The sequence below is a fragment of the Chelonoidis abingdonii genome, chromosome 15 (genome assembly GCF_003597395.2).
Source record: "Chelonoidis abingdonii isolate Lonesome George chromosome 15, CheloAbing_2.0, whole genome shotgun sequence".
In the NCBI taxonomy this organism is placed as follows: Eukaryota; Metazoa; Chordata; order Testudines; family Testudinidae; genus Chelonoidis; species Chelonoidis abingdonii.
Window position 1 is genome coordinate 5,547,553 of NC_133783.1, and position 22,217 is coordinate 5,569,769.

The following is a 22,217-nucleotide window of genomic DNA, read 5'->3' on the forward strand; positions in this document are numbered from 1 at the left end:
GTGGGGCATGGATCACTTGCTGGAGGATTCTCTGCACCTTGAAGTCTTTAAACCATGATTTGAGGACTTCAGTTGTTCAAACATAGGTTAGGGGGTTGATACAGGAGTGGGTGGGTGAGATTCTGTGGCCTGTGTTGTGCAGGAGGTCAGACTAGATGATCATAATGGTCCCTTCTGACCTTAAAGTCTATGATTCTATGAAACACTCTTTCATACACAAAACAACATTAAGCAGGTCTGAATTTAATCCCTAAATTGTGAAATAACTATATACTTTGTCTTTATGGAATCAGGTCTGCTTTGAACACTTTGCTAGAATTCATTTCTAACATAAATTTGTTGTAGGAGATGTGTTTTTTTGGTTTGTGTCTTTCCTTCTTTACTATAATTCCTGAGTGACAAATTTACCTGGGGATAGTTGAGCTGTGAATGCATCAATATGTTTAGATTAGTTTGCAGTTATGAATATTCCAGTTTTTCTAGAGAAAGGAACACAGTTAATAATGTTACAATGATAAGACATTACTGTTTACCAACCTTCTCCCCCCATTTGGATCTTGTATCTCTGAGGATTTATTTGGAATATCAATATTTTCACAGCTGGAAAATACAGGTGGCATAGGATGTTGGTGAATGAGTATGACATGTTTTCCAAAGGCAGAAAAATGAAGTTAACAGTCACAAGACTAATTGACAATCATTAGTGGGTTTATCTTTTGCACCAATTGTTGGTTTAAGGCTTGAAAAATCTATCAATATCCCTGACAGCAAAAATTAGTCTGATTCCAGCTCTTAGTTGACTAATTAACCTCTCTAATGCTGATATACTTCCACCAGGTATATCCAGGAAATACACTTATTCAGTCTAAGTACCCTAAGATGTTTCATTTATTTGAATGGACATTCCATTGGGAACTACAATTCAGAAGGTGTATGAACAGTCTATCAGCAGCAAAAGCATTAAAGAGAACAGTTTCATGGTTGCATTAGAGAAGAAGCTGGTCATGCATAAGCTAAAATATCTTTGATAAGTAAACACGGAATACAAAGTCTAGAACAGGGGTTGGCAACCTTTCAGAAGTGGTGTGCCTAGTCTTCATTTATTCACTCTGATTTAAGGGTTCGCATGCCAGTAATATATTTGAACGTTTTTAGAAGGTCTCTTTCTATAAGTCTATATCATATAACTAAACTACTGTTGTATGTCAGGTATATAAGGTTTTTAAAATGTTTAAGAAGCTTCATTTAAAATTGAATTAAAATGCAGAGCCTCCCGAACTGGTGGCCAGGACCTAGGCAGCATGAGTGCCACTGAAAATCAGCTTGCGTGCCACCTTCGGCACCTGTGCCATAAGTTGCCTTGCCTACCCCTGTTCTAGAAACTGGCTGCTAGATTAGGGTGCTAGAATGCAATATCTTAAAACTGTAGACAGTTCTGTAGATGCTTCTGGTTTAAATTTGCCCTGGTAGGAACTGCCAACTAGGACTAACACATGCAATATTCATATGAAGGTAAAAATTGTTTAAGCAAAATATAGTGAATCTGCAGAATTCTTGTTCCACATGTGAGTGTGAATCTGCAGTCCTCTACCAGGAAAATATTGTTGAAAAATATCTGTTACGCTGTACATTGTGAGCTGAATAACAAGACTCTTAAAGGAAAATGGCTGTGACTGATCATAAATAAGAGTTGAGTTAAATATAGGAATATTCACTGACATCAAATGAATTTTCTAAACACTATTACTGTGTAAATATATATAAAAGTATTTGTGAATACTGGTGGTGTATTTAAATGTTAGCTGCCATTTGACTGGTATTTCCCAGCAAGAATTTCAGTCTAATGATAAACTTTTTTGAGCAGAGACTAACATTTATAAACTATATTGTGACATAGTATAAATGGTAATAAAGATAATAAATGGTGTAGAAAGAGATACAAGAAATACCCCTTAACACGTGACGAAATAAGGGACTTTCCAAGAACTTGTGAAGTTATATTTTTCAGATTTTCTTTTGGTTCTGTGGATGAACCAAGATGGTCTTGAAATTGACTTTCAAACACAACCAAGTATGATGACTTATACTGAGCTCCCTGCCACGCTTTGTCATTTGGACACCTAAATGGCTTTGTGTTCTAATCAGGTAATATCATAGGTTGTCGTGGGTTGTTTGTTTGTTTTGTGATGGTGAGATACCTTCATATGTCTGGCTTTAACCTTACATAGTCTGCATAGACTATACTTGATTTCATGGCCTTCACGTTACTTATCTTGCTGTGCTATATCTTTTTTTGGAAGTGATATGAACAGAAATTTTGCCTGCCTCATGTCCATGCATCTTACTACTGTCAGTGATGGTTTAGTGAAGATGTTCATCTGATAGGCCAGGTTATCAAGTACCTACTCCAACCCATGGGTTAATGGATAGCTACCCTAAGCTGAAGCACTGGAATCATTGTATGTATTCTTGTGAGATTTCTATGCAAACCACTTAGATGTAAATGAGCTCAGGATTTAGCCCTGTTTAGCCAAATTATACAGAATGGAGAGAGGTAAATAGTGGTGTCCCCCAGGGATCTGTACTGGGATCAGTGCTGTTCAACATAATCATAGATGATCTGGAAAAAGGGGTAAACGGTGAGATGGCAAAGAGTGCAGATGATACAGAATTACTGAAACTAGTTAAGTTCAAAGCAGAGTACAGAGTTACAAAGGGATTGCACAAAATGAGTGACTGGGCAACAAAATAGCAGATGAAATCCAATGTTGATAAATGCAAAGTAATGCACATTGGAAAACATCCCAACTATACAGAAAAAATGGTGTTTAAATTAACTGTTACCACTCAAGAAAGAGAGGGTTCTCTGAAAATATCCACTCAATGTGCAGTCGCAGTCAAAAAAGCGATCAATGTTAAGAACCATTTGGAAAGGGATAGATAAGTCAGAAAATATCGTAACACTGCTATGTAAATCCATGATATACTCATACCTTGAATACTGTGTAAGGGTAAAGAAGACTCTTGTGTCTAATCCAACTTTCATGACTTGAATGGAAGGAGGATAAAGGTTTATGTGTTCACTTAATTTGACTACATGACCAGCATTACTGAGTCATTTACCCTGCACTGGTTATCTTTTCATGTATTCACATTGCTTTGCAGAGCAAGAAAAATCATGACTGAGTACAAGTGACTTCTCTTAAATTATTGTAAGCACTACACCAGATCTTGCTTCAGAGCCAGGAGGTCCTGAATTCTAAACCCGGCTTGACCACTGACTCACTTTGGGTCCAAGAGAAAGTCACATTCGTCTTCAGTTTCTCCATCTGTAACATAAGTATAATAATACATACCCACCTACCTCATAGGAGTGCTGTGAGGGTTCATGAGATAATGTTTCTTAGTGATCTGAACATTTAAAGCATTCAAATTTTATTAGGTGGCATTATTTTATTTTAAAATGGAATCATGTATGTATCCAGAAGAGAATGCTTCTTATTACCTATACATACAATATGGGTCAACCTCACCCTTGTAGTAGATATTGGGACAGAGTAGGCAACAAGGATTGGTTCCTGGGTTGGTGTTTCTGTGGTGTGGTGTGTAGTTGCTGGTAAATATTTGTTTCACGTTGGGGGGCTGTCTGTAAGCAAGGACTAGCCTGCCTCCCAAGGTCTGTGAGAGTGAGGGATCGTTTTCCAGGATAGGTTTGGATCGTTGATAATGTAGTGGAGACGTGTTAGCTGGGGGCTGTATGTGATGGCCAGTGGTTGTCTGTTGTTTTCTTTGTTGGGTCTGTCCTGTAGTAGGTGATTTCTGGGTACCTGTCTCACTCTGTCCATCTCTTTCCTCACTTCCCCAGGTGGGTATTGTAGTTTTAAGAATGCTTGATAAAGATTTGTAGTAGTGTTTTGTCTCTGTCTGAGGGATTGGAGCAAATGCGTTGTATCGCTGTAGACAATGGATCTTGTGATGTGCCCTGGATGGAAGCTGGAGGTATGTAGGTAAGTATAGCGGTCAGTAGGTTTCCGGTATAGGATGGTGTTTATGTAACCATCACTTATTTGCACTGTAGTGTCCAGGAAGTGGATCTCTTGTGTGGACTGGTCCAGGCTGAGGTTGATGGTGGGGTGGAAATTGTTGAAATCCAGGTGGAATTCTTCAAGGGCCTCCTTTCCATGGGTCCATATGATGAAGATGTCATCAATGTAGTGCAAGAAGAGGAGGGGATCTAGGGGACGAGTGCTGAGGAAGCGTTGTTCTAAGTCAGCCATAAAAATGTTGACATACTGTGGGGCCATGAGGGTACCTACAGCAGTACCACTGACTTGAAGGTATAAGTTGTCCCCAAATCTGAAATGGTTGTGGGCGAGGACAAAGTCACAAAACTCAGCCACCAGGTGTGCCGTGGCCTCATCAGGGATACTGTTCTTGACAGCTTGTAGTCCATCCTCATGTGGAATACTGCTGTAAAGCACTTCTACATCCATAATGGCCAGGATGGTGTTTTCAGGAAGATCACCAGTGCCATTGTAGTTTCCTCAGGAAGTCAGTGGTGTCTTGAAGATAACTGGGAGTGCTGGTAGCATGGGGTCTGAGGGGAGAGTCCAAATAGCCAGATAATCCTGCTGTAAGAGTGCCAATTCCTGAGATGATGGGGCATCCAGGGTTTCCAAGTTTATGGATCTTGGGTAGCAGATAGAATGCCCCTGGTTGGGGCTCTGGAGGTGTGTCCATGTAGATTTGTTCCTGTGCTGTAGCCGGGAGTTTCTTGAGCAGATGGTGTAGTTTTTTTTGGCATTCCTCAGTGGGATCAGAGGATGGTGGCCTGTAGACTGTAGTGTTGGAGAGTTGCCTGGCAGCCTCCTGTTCATCATCTGACCTGTTCATTATGACTACAGCAGCTCCTTTGTCAGCCCTTTTGATTATAATGTCAGAGTTGTTTCCGAGGCTGTGGATGGCATTGCGTTCTGTTCTGGGGTTATGGGGCAAGTGATGCTGTTCACAATTTCAGCCTGTGCACGTCTGTAGAAGCACTCTTTGTAATGGTCCAGTCTGTCATTTCAACCATCAGGAGGAGTCCACTCAGAGTTGTTCTTCTTGTGATGTTGGTGGGAGGGTTCCTGTGGGTCAGTGCTCTATTCAGTGGCATGTTGAAAATATTCCTTGAGTCGGAGATGATGAAAGTAGGTTTCCAGATCACCACAGAACTGTATCATGTTGGTGGGGGTGGCAGGGCAGAAAGAGAGTCCCCGAGATAGGACAGACTTTTCCGCCGGGGTAAGTGTGTGGTTGGATAGATGAACAATATTGTTAGGTGAGTTGAGGGTACCCCTGTTGTAGCCCCTTGTGGCATGTAGGAGTTTAGATAGTTTACTGTGCTTTTTCTTCTGTAGAGAAGTGAAGTGTTTGTTGTAAATGGCTTGTCTCATTTTTGTAAAGTCCAGCCACATGGAATTTTGTGTGAAAGGTTGGTTTTGTATGAGAGTCTCCAGTTTTGAGAGCTCATTGTTGATCTTCTCCTGTCTGCTATACAGGATGCTGATCAAGTGGTTCCTCAGTTTCTTTGAGAGCGTGTGGCACAGTCTCTCGCCATAGTCAGTGTAGTATGTCGATTGCCAGGGGCGGTTCTATGTATTTTGTCGCCCCAAGCATGGCAGTCAAGCTGCTTTCGGCGGCATGCCTGCAGGAGGTCCGCCGGTCCCTCACCTTTGGTGTACCCGCCGCTGAATTGCCACCAAAACCGCGGGACTGGCAGACCGCCTGCAGGCATGCCGCAGAAAGCAGCCTGACGGCTGCCCTCATGGTGACCGGCAGGCCGCTCCCCAAGGCCTGCCACCCCAGGCACGTGATTGGTGCGCTGGTGCCTGGAGCCGCCCCTGTTGATTGCAATGGATTTTTACCTTCAGTCCGTTTGGTATGATATCCATCTGTTTGGACTTGGAGAGGAAGATTATGTCTGTCTGTATCAGTGCAAGTTTCTTTGTTGAGGTTAATGGATTTCCACTCCATACTACTAAATTTAGCGCCTTGCATGGTGTCAAGTATCAGGGTAGCTGTGTTAGTCTATATCCACAAAAACAACAAGGAGTCCGGTGGCGCCTTAAAGACTAACAGATTTATTTGGGCATAAGCTTTCATGGGTAAAAAAACCTCACTTCTTCAGATGCATGGAGTGAAAGTTACAGATTTGGTTGTTATATAATGACACATGAAGACATACATGAAGAGTGTTTTTGTTTTAAAATCCTTTTTCTCTATAGTTCCCTCTGTTAAAATATTTTTTTGTTAAGAAGGCTGACTAGTCACTGAATACTTGTGACTCCCAAAGGGAAGAACTGCAGACATCAAAACTCATTTGGACCTGCTAAGTGAACAAAATGGATACATATGGTTCTATAACCCTGGAACTGGTCTAGAAGTGGGAAAATTGAGAATTCCATCCCATGATAGGTAAAGACATGAGGCTGGGCACCTGATGGGGTGATCTCTCCTAGAGACCAGGAAGGGGATAAAGGGGCAGCTAGCCTTGTAACCATAAATCTTTCCTATATTGTTCTCTTCTCCAAACCCTTCCTTGTGGGAACTGTACATGATTTACTGGGGTTTATTTTTTTTGTTAGTCCCCAGTATTGCAAATACTTACGTACATGCTAAAAATTAAAATTCAACATGTGCATAAGTCTTAGTATTTTATATTTTGCCTTTCAGTCTCCAAGTCCAGCAGTAGTTCAGCATCCATATTGGCCAACACAGTAGCCTGTTGTGCTATGTGCAAATAGCCAACATAAGTTCTAGCCATTTTGCTTCCTCTGCCACAGTTGCAAAGGCCTTCCTGTAGACGAACACTAGACACGGTCTGTAGAAAGCTTGCTTGCACTCCTCAGCGATAGCTCATACAAAGCCTAGGACATTCACATTTGTTTTTATTGAGAAGGGACGTTGGCTAAAAGGGTTAGACTAAGTGCCACGTGGTCTTTGACTTGCACATAAACATCTTCAGGAGTGGGCACAAGGGACGCTGCAGAATCCTATGTATAAACACAAGTCCCATCTGTGAGACTTTAAAGACAGTGGGCTAGTCTTCCGGCCCAGGAACAAGTCTGCTATCATGCAAGGCTTTAGTGATACCTTAATATTATCATATTTAATGTGCTATGAAAGTTTATACTTGGAGATTGCCGTTAAAAAGGTTTGAAATGCCATTCCAGAATTATGCTAAATTACAGCAGAAATACTGTATTACAGGAGAAATATGATCAGCTTACATATTACTCTCTGCTTAATGCCTGATGGATTAATGTTACCACAATGAATACCCAAGAAATTAAACATGATTTGTCACTTGTTGCAAAGTGCTGCACAGAATGGTAATCCATTGTCACTTTCCATGAAAGACACTTGATCTGTCAATGAGATCTCAGGCAGAGATTGTAGTATCTTCATAAAAATGCCTTTTGCTACTATAACATAAATGATCTAATAATATCAAAAGCAGCGAAGTCCCAGCAGTTTAGCTGGAGAAGACAGAGGACCTAAGCTGGATTTTTAATGAGGTGTTCCAAAGATCACATAGGCTTACAGTCTCTCACCAATGGGTTAAGTTTATGCTGTTTTGCATCCTAGTTAGTCAGGCATAACTATTCTATTCTTCCCTGCAGTGTCCAAAGAGCAGATGGAATGGTCAGTAGATCAAAACATGACATGCTGAAAAGGTCAAAATGCTACAGGATGCCACTGTCTCTCTCTGTCTTACAATTACAATATCTTGTTCTGGTAGCAAAAGTCAAAATGAGGACAGTAATGAATACAACTTAAATCTCTTCGTCTCACCCAGATGCTGAAAAACAAGGGCTGGGTGAATTTGTATTAATAAAGAAGCAGATCCTGCAGTCTTTAGTCACATGAGCAGAGCAACCCTATCTCAGTCAGTCAGTCACGCTGATTTCAGAGGATTCCTCAAATGAGCAAGGGTTGCAGGACTGAGCCCAAAATAAGAACTAACTTGAACCTTCATCCAGAACTTGATCTAAATCTTCACTTGGAATATTTTTTATGGTCCAAGGATGGTCTTCTGGTTAGGATGTGGACTGCAACTCAGGAGATGCAGCTTTATTTCCTAGGCCTGTCACGGGCTTTGTGTGTCTTAGGGTAAGTGAGATCCAAAGTCCACTAATGACAATGGAAGTCTTTTGATTAACTTCAACTTTCTGCTTGCCATTTCCCTATCTGTAAAATGGGTTAACACTTCCCTGCCTCAAAGGTGTGTTGCTCCTTAATGTATGAGTTGCTGGGATACTAAATGAGTACCCATGAGTACCGCACCACATGGCAAACCCAGCAATCTCCCTAATGGCTGTCCATGATGTGACCTGGAGAATTTCATATGCTGTCTCAACGGGAGCACTTGAAACAGGCAAAGCAGACCACAACTTGATGACAGTGTCCTTAAAGTTTTGAATTTTTCTTAAGCTCTATGCTATTATCTGTATTCATATCTGAATTATGCTGACATGTATGGATCCCAACCAAGATTGGTATCGTACTGTCTTAGGCAACGTACAAACAGTGCCCTGCCCCAGAAACACATACAAAGCGAAGGATAACCAGGGAAACAGGCTTAGCAAGGTAAAGAGACTTGGTCAAGGTTCCACAGCCAATGACAGGCAGAAGTAGGATTAGAATCTAGATCTCCTGACTCTCAGTCCAGTACCTTATCCATTACACCACACTGCCTCCTGCTGAAGGCCATGGAGGTATGCTGAGTTACACCAGCTGAGGATCTTGCTTATTGTTACTCTGTTTTCTCTAATTATTCCTACTGACACTTTGTATTTTTGTCAGTGGCATTCTTATCATTTATAGAAAAGCAGCACTGAAAGACTGAAAAGTCTATGTATTTAAGAGTAATGTGGATCACAAGATTCACAGCACACAGAGCATTTTACATAAGAAAATAGAGAAAGCAATTACTTTTAGTGGAGAAAATGCTGATGTTTGTATACAAAGAGTATATGTTACATTACATTCAATACTGGCTGCTTTCTGTACAGATCAGTCAGCCAATTATCTCATGTCTCACGACTAGTGTAGCATTATAAGGGGCTGATCCTGCTCACATGGACTTCAGTGATGCAGGATCAGATCTCAGCAAGTGAAAACTGGTTATGTATGGCTATGGGGAGGAAAACCATGTAGGTTTTAATTTGATTCATAGAGGGACTGTTAGCAGAGTGATAACACAGTCATGGATGGGGAAAAGGGTTCTTGAGTATTTATGTTCCCAGGAAGTTGCTTTTTTTTGAAACAAGCTGACCTCAGCTTGGGATAGCAGTAGTTTAATTTTCATAAAACATCATAGAAGAGGAAAACATATTACATAATCCAATCTACTGCCCTGCAAATGCACGATTGTTACTGTCATTATATTTTGTCCACCCTATTTGTAGCTTTAAATGACCCAAATGATGGGGCTTTCACCACTTTTGGGAGACGCCACAGTGGTTCTCAAACTTTAGACTGTGGAGCCCTTAGGTTTGCAGGATGATGCACATCGAGAGCCAACTAGAGTGAGGATTGGGCTATGGGGAAGAGATCTCTGAGAGGGCTGTTCAAGGTGGTCCACAGGAAGAAACTGCTGGAGAATTCTCAGCCTAATATATTTCAGTTATGGGAAGCTTTTCCTGATCTAACACAAATCCTGTTTTTGTGGATAAAGCTTTCACTTTTCATTTTACAAAACGTTCACTGGAAAACTAACTCCTTTTCTTTGCCTGTTTTGTAAGAGCCAGTTTCTGATACCTTTGCTCATATCGTATTACTCTTTCTGCATGCTTACTCCAGGAGTAGTTCCCACTGATTCACTGTATCTCTATTGACTTGAATTATTAGGAAATTAGATTTTCCTCCTCATTGTTTTTGTGTACACAGTTTCACCAGTTGAGACAACTGTGTGCATTCAGCATCGTTCTGTGAAGTGAGCAGATATTTCAGTAGCAGCATGTAGTGTTTTCTGGAGACATTGTTTGCAAACATTTCCATGTTTGCAAAGAGCAAAAACCTCAAGAAGTTGCAAAGGCAAAATTGATGTGTTTTGTTGTCAGGCCTACACAGTGTATATCTCTGGTTCTGCAACTCACTGGAGGGAAAATGATGGACAGCGATGTCTCTGTTGCTAATCTATTTCCCTCATTTTTTTAGGAAATGTCCATTATATTGGAATTCATGCTCATGTTTTATCATCCACCAGCTGAATCTCCATGACCATATATTAAATTCCTCAGTCTTTTACTCATCTATCAAAACCTCTCTCCTGCATTAGAATGTGCTTCCGTATTTCCTATAGTGCATCTAAAGGGCTTCCTTATTTCCTACAGTACATCTAGTGGAAAGAAACTTTCCATTGACTTCAGCAGGCTTTGGACCAAGTATATAATTACCGTTTAAAGCGGTACATATGGAGGATCTGAAGGTGAGGAAGAACTTAAATACATAAGCCAAAAAAGCCCCAAATACCAGAGTTAGCTAAAATTTTCTGAATTTTGAATTTTCAAGTAAACTTTTTGTCAGTTGATTTTTGATTTAAACATACTCCCCACTCCCAATTTTTTTTTCTCACTGATAATTTTTGTGGGGTTTTTTGCACAATACAGTTCAAAAGCATCTGTTGTGGATGCAAAACAAAGTAACGTGGGCAATTTCAAAAATATCATATGCCACTAAATTATAAGTATATGTAAAATTTCTGAGTTTGGAACTGCTTAGCTAGAAAGCTCCCTTTTTTTCATTGCTCTCTCAATTTAAGCTTTTAAAAAAATAAACAGGAATCCAGGCTGATATTTGAGAATGTTTTATCCTGATGAGGGTGACAACACAATTGCTGAGGCCTCAGTCCTGCAATGACTCTGTAAGTGCACCCTATTGCAGGATTGGGAACCAAGTTTGCATGATCCCTGGAAAGCAGGGCATATAGTTCAAAAAGCAAATCCGTTAAATTAAAGTGCTGCCATAATAAACTCCAGCTGAAAGCATATGTAATTGTGTAGGGTCCATTATTTACCTAGTCATTGAGTGTTCATTAGTACATTAAATGGCGGTGGAGGGGAGGGAGTAGGAATATCAACATGATCCTGGTCAGAGAATGAGTTTCCATGTAGCTTTCCTAGGTTATAATAATTCTGTTTGCTGTCTTACAGGTATGGGAGTATTAGCGGAAAGGTTTCATGCTAATGAAAGGGTTGTTTTATTACTTTACAGTGTTGCCATAAATGTTCTCTAATTACCTATGTTATGGTAGGAATCGGAAAAAGTATAAATTGAGTGCCTTGCATAATTTATAAAAGCTGAATGTTTCCTAATTAGTTCTGTTAGGTTAATGATATTGCAGCCTCATTTTTCCATGGCCCTAGGCAATGACCTTTACCCTCCCCAATTTTAACACTTTCTTTTAGTTCAAAACCATGTGGTGACCTTCCCTATCTTGAGCGGTATTTGGGAGACATAATGCCTTGGAAAATGTTACAAATCCCTTTCCCCCCACCCCTTTAAAGTAAAGAAATGGCCTGCTTTATACAGGCGAAGTAAAAGCCTGATTTATACAGATCTTCTGAAGAATGTTGGTGAAGTGCATTCCTTCAGTGTTTTCATAGAAACTGATGTGAGCTGCATTAGCAGAAGATGTGAAAATGGTGAGGTGGGGGGAGAGAAAAGCCTCTCTCAAAAGAATTCTAAAATAACATTTTGCATCCTCGAGTAATTCCCAGCTCTCCCTGGCAACCATTCATTTCTTCCGAACAGCAGAAATTTGCAATATGAAAGTGGATTGGCTTGCTTTTCCCATGGGGTCCTGTATCTCTTCATCCAGCGCCTAGGGTAAAAAGCAATGCATACATTTACAATATAAATGTGATTTAATCGACCTCCCTGTCAGTGAGAAATGGCAAGCATATCAAACAAGCCCAAGATGCTAGGAAGAAAATCATAAATTATTCCAGTGATGAGTTTCTGAGCTGCATTTTGGACTACTAGATGATTCCATGTAAGGCTGTTCCTTGAAACAATAATTAAGATAATTCTGTATGACAAGGAGAAAAATGTTCAGCTTTGTACAAGATGTGCTTTCTGTTTAGCAAGCTGAACGCTCTTTATATTGATTAGAATTCCCCTTAGCCACTGCAATACAAAGCTGAAATTAATTCAGCGATGCACTATCTTCCCTTACTTACTATATCCTTTGCAAAGAGGGTTGGCTTCTAAGTCAGGAAAATGAGAGAGAGGAGTGTGTGTATCTAAATGTCTCCAATAATAGCATTTTTATGAGCACTGAATGTTCATCTGCATGGATGTTGAAAAGTTCTATTGGGCATGAAGGCATTTGTTAGAAACAGAAGCTGACCATCATGAATAAAATAAATAAATTCATTGAGGAAACCTTTGCTTAGGTGTTCAGATTTGTTCGTTACTGAAAATGGTTTCTGTGCAAGAGTCTCTACTACAATCACTTTCTGGTTTTAGGCACAACTGAGAAATTCCTAATTTTCCTCCAAATATTTGAAGATCGTAGGAAATGAAACTGACAAAAGGAAAGCTGTATACAGTATGTAGATTTGTCCCTTAATCTCAGCACCAGTTTTTTTCCTCAAAATAATTGCCCGCATCCTTTTTTCAGGTTGTTTAGATAGACCCTGATCCAAAATCTACTAAAGTTGGCGGGTGTTTTGGTACTAAGGGGCTATGGATCAGTCCTCAAGGGCCTTAGTACAGTAATTCTGTTCGCCATGCTGTACTGGCTCATTCAGATCTTCATCCACTCAATATCTAGTGTTATCTAGGTAGGATAAATATAGGGACCATATTTTATTAATCTTATATCTTCTATCAGTTGTATACCTACCAAGGTACCAGTCCTGAGAACACTTGAGCAGGAGAGTAACTTTACCTCTGCAAGTAGTGTAATTGATTTCACTGGGACACTTACATGCATAAAACCCTTTACGTGCTTAAGTGTGTGCAGAACTGGGGCCCAAGTCTGTATATTTCAGACAGATATCATGACTGCACTAAACCATTCCAGCAAAGACAGGTTCCACAGGCCATTTCCACTGGTTACATTCTTTTTATATATTATGTTTTTATTTCCCCAATACCAACATAATACAGTACCAGGGTTTATCAAGGAGAAGCTTAAGTGGAGACAGGACTGCCTTGTGGATAGAGTGTTGGACTGGGACTTAGACCTGGGCTCAATTTTTGGCTCTACCACTGGCCTGCTGAGTGACCGTGTGTGTCATAAACAGATAGTTAAGGGTTAATGCCTCTTTTACCTGTAAAGGGTTAAGAAGCTCAGTAAACCTGGCTGACACCTGACCAGAGGACCAATGGGGAGACAAGATACTTTCAAATCTTGGTGGAGGGAAGTCTTTTGTTTGTGCTCTTTGTTTTGGGGGTTGTTCGCTCTTGGGACTAAGAGGGACCAGACGTCAATCCAGGCTCTCCAAATCTTTCTGAATCAGTCTCTCATGTTTCAAACGTGTGAGTAACAGCCAGGCAAGGCGTGTTAGTCTTATTTTTGTTTTCTCAACTTGTAAATGTTCCTTTTTGCTGAGAGGATTTTACCTCTGTTTGCTGTAACTTTGAACCTAAGGCTAGAGGGGGTTCCTCTGGGCTATATGAATCTGATTACCCTGTAAAGTATTTTCCATCCTGATTTTACAGAGATGATTTTTACCTTTCTTTCTTTAATTAAAAGCTTTCTTTTTAAGAACCTGATTGATTTTTTCCTTGTTTTAAGATCCAAGGGGATTGGATCTGGACTCACCAGGAATTGGTGGGGGAAAGGAGGGGGGATGGTTAAATTCTCCTTGTGTTAAGATCCAAGGGGTTGGATCGGTGTTCACCAGGAACTTGGTGAAAAAGCCTCTCAAGGCTGCCCAGGGAGGGGAAGGTTTTGGGGGGACAGGAAGTGTTGCAGACACTGAAATTTCTGGATGGTGGCAGTGTTACCAGATCTAAGCTAGTAATTAAGCTTAGAAGTGTTCATGCAGGTCCCCATATCTGTACCCTAAAGTTCAGAGTTGGGGAGGAACCTTGACAGTGGGTGAGCCACTCTGCCGCTTTGTGCCTCAGATTCCCCATCTGCAAAATGGGGATAGTGATACTGACCTCCTTTTGTGAAGTGCTTTGAGAGCTATTGTGGAAAAGGTCTGTGTAAGAACTAGACTGAATCACCAACCTGCATGAAGATGAGCTTTACCCGGTAGCACAGAGCTCCCATTGTTCTTCTGCACTGTTCGGATACATCCCCCTCTCAGGCCTTTTAGCAGCCTGCTTGTTTGTGTGATGCTCCTGCTACTATTGCTTTTCACTGTCAGAGACTTTTTTTTTGCATTCTATCCTTCAACTAGGCCTGAAATTTTTGGTGTTTAATTTGTACATCACATGTTTTGGCTATTTATCTTTTCCTGCATCCAGAGCTTGAGAGTTTATTTACTATCTTATTCCAGCCTGGCCAGTTCCACATTCCCTTGTCACAGACTAAGGTTTGAGTTGCAAACAATTGCCATCTGATGGTTTTTTATAAGTCAGCCGGTACATTTTTATGTTTTGATCTGGTGAAATGTCTTTCTTTCAAATTCCTCTGACAGAATGTGTCATTTGTGAACTTTACACTTGGCTTCTTGGCTCTGACACACTTTGAGTTACAGAGTTTCTCCCCCTCTCTTGAATAAGTTATTGTTCCCACCCCTTAGAGGACTGCCATATGTCTCCTTCCCCGACCTCCTCTTTTTAATTCACTTGAAAATTTCTTGTTATTTAGCTTAACCTCTTGTGCAGCTTTCCTTGCTGCCTGTGTGGTGACTTTTCCTTTTACACTCTCGGAACTTCAATGTATAATCTTCCCTGTCCTCTTCTGCACCTGATGTTTTACCTCATCCCAGGCCTTTATAGTAGAGGTGATAGCTCAAGTATCCTGGCCAGATTCCAATTTGAGTAATTACGTTGACTCCCTAAATTTTCAGTGCCCTTTCAATTGAATATAGTTCTTCTTCACTTCCTGCCCTCAGCTATTGTGTGCACTGCTAAGCAGTCTCTGTGTTGCACTTGCTTTATCTGCCTGTCTGCTATGCTTTGGGATGAAAAGTAAATGTAAGGTAGTATTCTTTTAACATTTGTATGTGCCATTTTTATTTTTACATGGCTTACAATTACTTTCCATTAAATGCTTTCCATTCCCCTTCTGTGGATTTCATGCATTTTTATTCTACGGGATATCTCTTAGCCCTTGCTTCCTACTTTCAAAACAAGTCCCTTTAAGATACAGTGCCTTCACTTTACCTCCTTTTGGCTTAGGTTTGCCCTGTCATGGATATTGATCCCATGTATTTTCTCTCCAGTCTTGTTTTAGGCTTTAAACCCAAGCTGAGCAGAGATGTCTCTTTCTAGAGAAGTGCCGTGTGTTTGAAAATGAGTCTTCCTGGATCGAGCTCACAAATGTCTTTCCTGCCTTTATTTTTCATTGTGTATGCCTCAGCCGATATCCACATAGTTACAATGTCCCAAAACTCTTAGGGCCAGATTGGATCAGGCTCTAGGCACAGTGTAAAGACGCTCAGTGGACTGGGCTTAGGATCAGGTGCATATAGACCTTGATATGCATGCACAATCCGCAGTGATATCTGCTGGAAGATGCACTGAGGGGAATTTTGTTGGGTTCACTGCTTGAAGGAATTCACTATAGTGGTAAGCAGCCAACATCAGGTTTGTTTAAAAATTAAATACAAAATATGCACCCAATTCATATACAGCATTCTTCCTCCTCAAAAATAGTCAGTGATTGCCAGTCATGTTGTGTTCTACACTGCTCATCGAAGGATTTTCAGGATGTTGAATCATACATCAAAATTCATCCTACTGTTGAAAGGTGGTAGATCCATGGGCTAAAAATTCTGATTGGGGCTTCCATCATCATTCAGCGTGCTTTGAGAAGTGTAGCCAACAGTAGGATATTTGGCCTTGTATACATTATTGAAGGTATCATCCAAGGGTTTCAGCTCCTTCTCTGAGAGTTCAGTTGTGTCATGAGTGAGATCTGCTGGATCAAGCAACAGCTTTGTGATGCTTTTTGTTGAGTCCTTTCCAACCAGGATGTTGTATGTCCCATACAATTCTTTTCCAGGAATGACATCACATACCGTTGCCTTCACTGCCATGTAAATAGTCTGTCCTCGCTCCTCTGGTCAGGTTAGGCTTAATGAAGAGCTGCATGGATTGGCTTGAAGTGCAACTGCTGCTCCACCAGAGCAGCCAAGGTGGCCATACAGCTACCCAAGCCCACCCGCCATGGTGCTTTGGAGGTGAACAATCAGCAAGGCTTTTTTATCCTTGCTCATCTTCCAGTTCTCATCCCTGCTGCACCCAAACAAAGAATTTCCTTGGTGCCATAATGGCAACAGGGTTCTACTGCCTAGGACATATCAGAGTATATTGGAAGGTCCGAATCAGCTGGAAGATGCACAGCCAGAGGGAGGACTTGTGCCCAGAAGGGGACTTGCAGCCACTACTTACTCTCTGTGTGCAAAGGGAGCAGAGAAGGGCAGAGAATGGGCACTCCACTTTCAACTGCAAAGCTCCACTTTCACTTCATTTGTAAGGGTGTGGGGTGTGGGGCGGACACGTACTACCTGCAATAAGGGTTTGAATTGTCTTCTACAGAAGAGTAGTGCTTTTCTAAAACACATGCTCCTGAAAGTACTATTGCTTGCAGATGAGGGTGTCAGATCTGCATGCACCAGGGGACATCAAGGGACATTCCTTTGAAGTGAATAGAGTGACACCAATGTGAGATCAGAATCAAGGCCCGGATCTGTTATGGTATGTGTCCCTCACAAAGGGAGGTGGCTGCTGCTTCACACTGTGAGGCTGGTGACACTGCAGGAAGAGCATTGTAGGATTCACTCTTCCTGAGCCTTGAATCGCATCTTTAGTGGCAAGGTACTTAAAATTTTTTACTAAAATGTACAGTATTGTAGTTGTGGCGAACAGGTATCGAGGAATCCTGATGTATTTCACCCAGGATGAATTTAGACCAAAGAGTACTGGGATCAATAGATCAGGCAATGCTAGGGATTAGCCATTGTATGTCTGCATCACGGATTAGATTACACAGTAAAATCTTGATGTGCAATATGTATGGTTTAACAGTTTGGTTAGGAGCTTTGGAGCAATCCAACCTCTGTTTAGCTATGTGGGAAACCAGAACGAAGTGGGTTTTTTTCTCTAATCCAAAATGTTAATTGCTGTGATATATAAAAGCTCTGAGAGATGGTCTGATTGCAAAATGCTGCCTTCATACAGGCAAAGGGCATGATCCAAAGTTCAGTGAAATCAATAGACTCCCATTAACAGGAATGGACTTTGGAGCAGGCCCACGTTCAATAACATTGTCATGGGACTTTCCCCCCACCCCCAAACTCCATGAGCTTGATAATTGAGGATTTTCACCTTTCATTATCCTGAAAGCCAGAGTTTTTTAGCTGGCTGTGGCCCTTGTCATTTATTACTGAATTTCTCTTAGCCTACATGATTTTTCCGCTGAACAAAGACAATTGCTTTAGCTTGTTAACGTCATCGGGCTCTGCTGCCGGGAGTCTGATGGTGGGACCAGATCACATAGGGTGTTGAAGAGCAACGTATATAATTAAACAAAAGCAATAAAATATGGCATAATCATAGAAACAGTCTAGTTAAACTGTAGGCATGAAAGTGTTCTTGTGAATTTGATGCAGATCGGTGTGACCGTCAGGGTGTGTGCTGTGAGACTGATTCAAGAAGAATAATTGAAGTCTTAGAGAGATGCGAACCAGCATGTGGGAGAACACTTAGTAGCAAGTGGAAATAAAATACACTGTGGGGAAATGCTTGTTTCTCTGCCTAGGGGGATTATTCACACATTCAAATCTAGATGTAGATCCTTCCCTTATTCAGTAAATTAGCAGTAGCCAACAGTCACTGCACCAAAATCAGTGGTACAGAGGAGTCATTTACTGTTTTGTTTGTTTTTTTCCCTCTCTTTTTCATAAAAACAGTGCTGGAGAGAGAGAGATTACAAATCAGCATTAAGTGGTAGGAAAGCAATCTACGCCTTAAACAATGAACACTGTAGTACTGCTGAATTGTATACTTAGAAACCTGGTGCATTGTAGATATTGCTGTGAGCAGATGGACCATAAGTGTATTGACTGCCAAACCTTCTTAAACCCCACAGACTAGACATGGCAGCATGTCTGGAAGTGGGAGTGAGAAGCAACTTGCTAACTTTTCCCTTTGCTGTTTCCATCCTCTGTTTGAAAGTGAAAAAAGTGATTTTTTCCCCATTGCCTTGAAAATGAGACTATTGATGACAATCCTGCTTTTATACAGCAGCTTTCCTGCAGACAGCTATCCATCCATTTGACAGATATTACTGACTGTGCAGACTATGGCCCAAATCCTGACCTGTCACAGTGGTAGTCATTATGACTTCTGCCTCACATATTCTATCAGTTGGGGCAGGATTCCAGGCAGAAGGCCTGAGCATCGCAGCATGGGTGCAGAAAGAGCAATGTGCATGCCTTCTATGGGGGTGGGGGACAGCACTTGCTTCTGAAGGAAACATCTGCCTGAGACCAGTGTTTCTTGACCAGTGGGTCAAAATGCCCATTGGGGTCATGAACGCCAATAGGTGGAGGAGGAATAGGCATTGAAAATTTCATTTCAATCTAAAGCAAAGAAAATCTTGCTCCCCCCACTCCTCTCACTGTCTCTCTTCAAGAATTCTTTGTCAACCCCTGAAGCGCGTGCATGCACATGCACAAATACATTATATAAGCTGAGCGTTGTGATCATGGATACTTTTTTTTTTAAATCTCTTACAATAAATGTAAAGGGGACATGACAATATTTGACTTGAGATGAAGGGCAGTCTCTGTGAAAAGGTTTAGAAACACTGTACAAGGCAATTGGAGGGCCTAGGTACGCTCCCTGACATAGACCATTTAATCATGTGATCTGTAGGCCTCTTCAGTGCATTAGAGAGGAATCCTTCTTTCCCCTTTGGTAGGGTAATGTAGGGAAAGGAGCTCCTTATGATCGTCCTGCACACCATGGTAAGATTTAGTTACATACATGACATTAAGATTGAAAGATTTGTCGGAAATGCAGTTATGGCTGAAAAGTCCATCTTAAATCCACCCTATTTTAAAATCTGGGCTTTGCACATACTTCATCTCAAAACATCCATGGAGATAACTTACATGGGGTAATTGCTATTAACACAGTGGGTGTCTTCTGGCTTAACATCCGCATGCACATGTATCTCTTACCTGAAGGAGGAATGAAGTCTTAAGAAAAGGTCAAGCACTATAGGCCATATTTCTGAACTGATACAAAGGTAAACTGAGACATGCTCAGGGTTTAGCTGATCCCCATTTTTGGGGTCGGGAAGGAATTTTCCTCTAGGGCAGATTGGCAGAGGCCCTGGGGGGTTTTCGCTTTTCTCTGCAGTGTGGGGCATGGTCTTGCTGGAAGATTCTCTGCACCTTCAAGGCTTTAAACCATGACAAAGGGTTTGATACAGGAATGGGAGGGTGAAATTCTGTGGCCTGCATTGTGCAGGAGGTCAGACTAGATGATCATAATGGTCCCTTCTGACCTTAAAGTCTATGATTCTAAGGCTGCTGTTACCAAATGCCTAGCCCTGAGAGGGTGCATTAATGGGTGAGGGGCCCAGCCACAGAGAGATGTAATCTTATGGGTTCTTTTAGTGATGTTTGGTGGGATTGCTTCAAAATTCAAAGTGTCTAGAGAATTAATATAACCCATTGTGGAGTGCTATGGGTAAAACAATTGCTTTAATGCTCGGGGGGGCACTCGTGGATCTCAGGCTGGGTTCTGGCCCTGGCTTTGGCTGCTTTGGGCCACTCTAGTGGTGCAAAGTGACCGGAAATCCAATTGAAGAGGCTACTAGGAGATTTCTTGCCTGTTCTATGCTATGCCCCCTCATGACACTGGGGACGTGTTAGAAGAAGGGGTAAATAGTGTGCTCTATTGTTGGTTGCTAAAATGACCTCTTGGGCAGTTTTGACTTACCTCAGGGACAAGTCTGCTAAGGTGTCATGAAAACCCCTTTGCTTCTAATGCCTAGCATTGTTCAGCCACCCTAAAGAATCTTGCCTACAGGCATATATCTCAAATGTCCTTCATTTCAGGGACACTGTTAATTTTACCCCAAAATTACATATGTTCAAAATTTGGTGCTGCTTCACTTTTATTGTTGAAAAACTAATTGCAACAGAAGGCAGAACCATGGAACTGAGGTTGCAGACGGTTGTTCACACTGAGGGGATGAGTCCAACTGTCATATAAGTTTCCTATATGCATATGTATAGAGCTGGGTGAATGTTTTTATTTTTTTTGGTGAATAGTAAATGTATTTTGGGGGCACCAAAACTAATAACTAGTGTGGTCTTTTTTTAGTCCCTTCCCCCTTTCTCCCCCCACCCCCAAACATATTTTGGAAGTGTTGAAATGTTTCATTTCAACATTTTCTAAGTGAAGAATTTTGACATTTAGCATGAAATCAACATTTTTAAAATGAAATGTCATTGGAATCAACATTTTTCTAAACAAAATGTTAATTCAAGTGACTTTTTTATTTTGTTTTGTCTCAGCAAGAAAAAAAAAAGCTGTTTTAAAACCACTTTTTCCTCTGGACTTCTTGATTCAGTCATTGAACTGAAAAATCAATTCTTTGCTCAACTCTAAATATGTGTCCACTATTTGCAGCTTTTGTTATACCTAACATCCCCCATTTGGGCCTTGGCAGGTTGAAAGAGGTGCCCGTAGATTACAACTCCTATAGGAAAAACTCCTTTGGTTCTGACTCTTGGGCTGCCCAAATTATTGTAGCTGTGAAATGGTAGAGCCTACAACTATCTACAGTGGAGAAACAGATTTAAGAAGATCTAGGAAATTGTCCCTGGAGAAAATGAGTGTCTTAAAAAGCACTCCATCCTGCAATGACTGCCTGACTTTCTGTAGCATCCTTTCATTCCATACATAAAAAGAATAGTATGGCTGAGAGAATTGCTTCCCTGAAAAACTTCTCACCTCAGTGACAACCTTGAAGTTGGACTCTTCCTAAATCTGCAGTTTTTTAACATTACTGCTGCCCATCTGTAGGAGAATGATTTAATTTGCCCCCTAATTCGGTGTAACGCATATTAGTCCCATGCATTTCATTTTCCCCTATGAATAGTTTTTTCTCCATTCTTGTTTAGAGAACTAGAGCCTAGTCCAAGAGGCTCCTGAGGAAATGGGTGTTTTTCCATTGACTTCAGTGGGCTTTTAAGAGCTTTTGGTCTATGTAGATGTGACATGATAAAGTGATATGAAGATAAGCCTCAGTTGAAATAGTGGAAGTATCATAGCAGCAGAATGTGCAAAGAATACAAGATTGCTTCTAACTAGAACAAGGCATGAAGTGCAAATCATAAAGACTCCAGAGAGCACTGGCTGCAAGTAGAAGAGTGGGTGGCATAACACGTGGGGATATAGAAGTAAGTGCTGGTCTGCTATCATGGGGCACGATCACCTAATTCAAGCACTGCTTCCCCTATTAAAGATCTCTATAATACACAGAATGCAGAACTGCTTTGTTGATTAGTGTATAGCTGTAAAAAGAGATTATCCAGACACACTTACAATGTTCTATTTGCTCATAATGTTTGGGATCGGTTCATCACATGATGTCAGATTTACAGTTACCCTCTTTTCATCAATACTGGCAAATAATTGTCTAGACATTTATCATTTTAAAGTGTCACAGTCCAGTGCTTTTTCCGAGGAACAAAATCAATACTGATCTTGGTTTGAATACTTTTCTGACAAGGTTCTTATTTGTAGATTCACAAGTAGAACTAATGTGTGTTAAAGCTATTCAGCTTGGCATTTTGCAGCTCATTGACATATTAAATATGGGCATTCACCATGACTATTAACCTTACAACTATTAAGTAATAAAAATCCTGCATACATATTTATTAGCTGAATATTATACTGATGTATTACAGAAGAAAAATTACAGCATGAAGAGAGATACCTTTGAATACTGGACTCACAATTGTTTTACTTTATATGTAGAACATAACGGATTTAGGAGCTTTGTAATATTAGGAGCT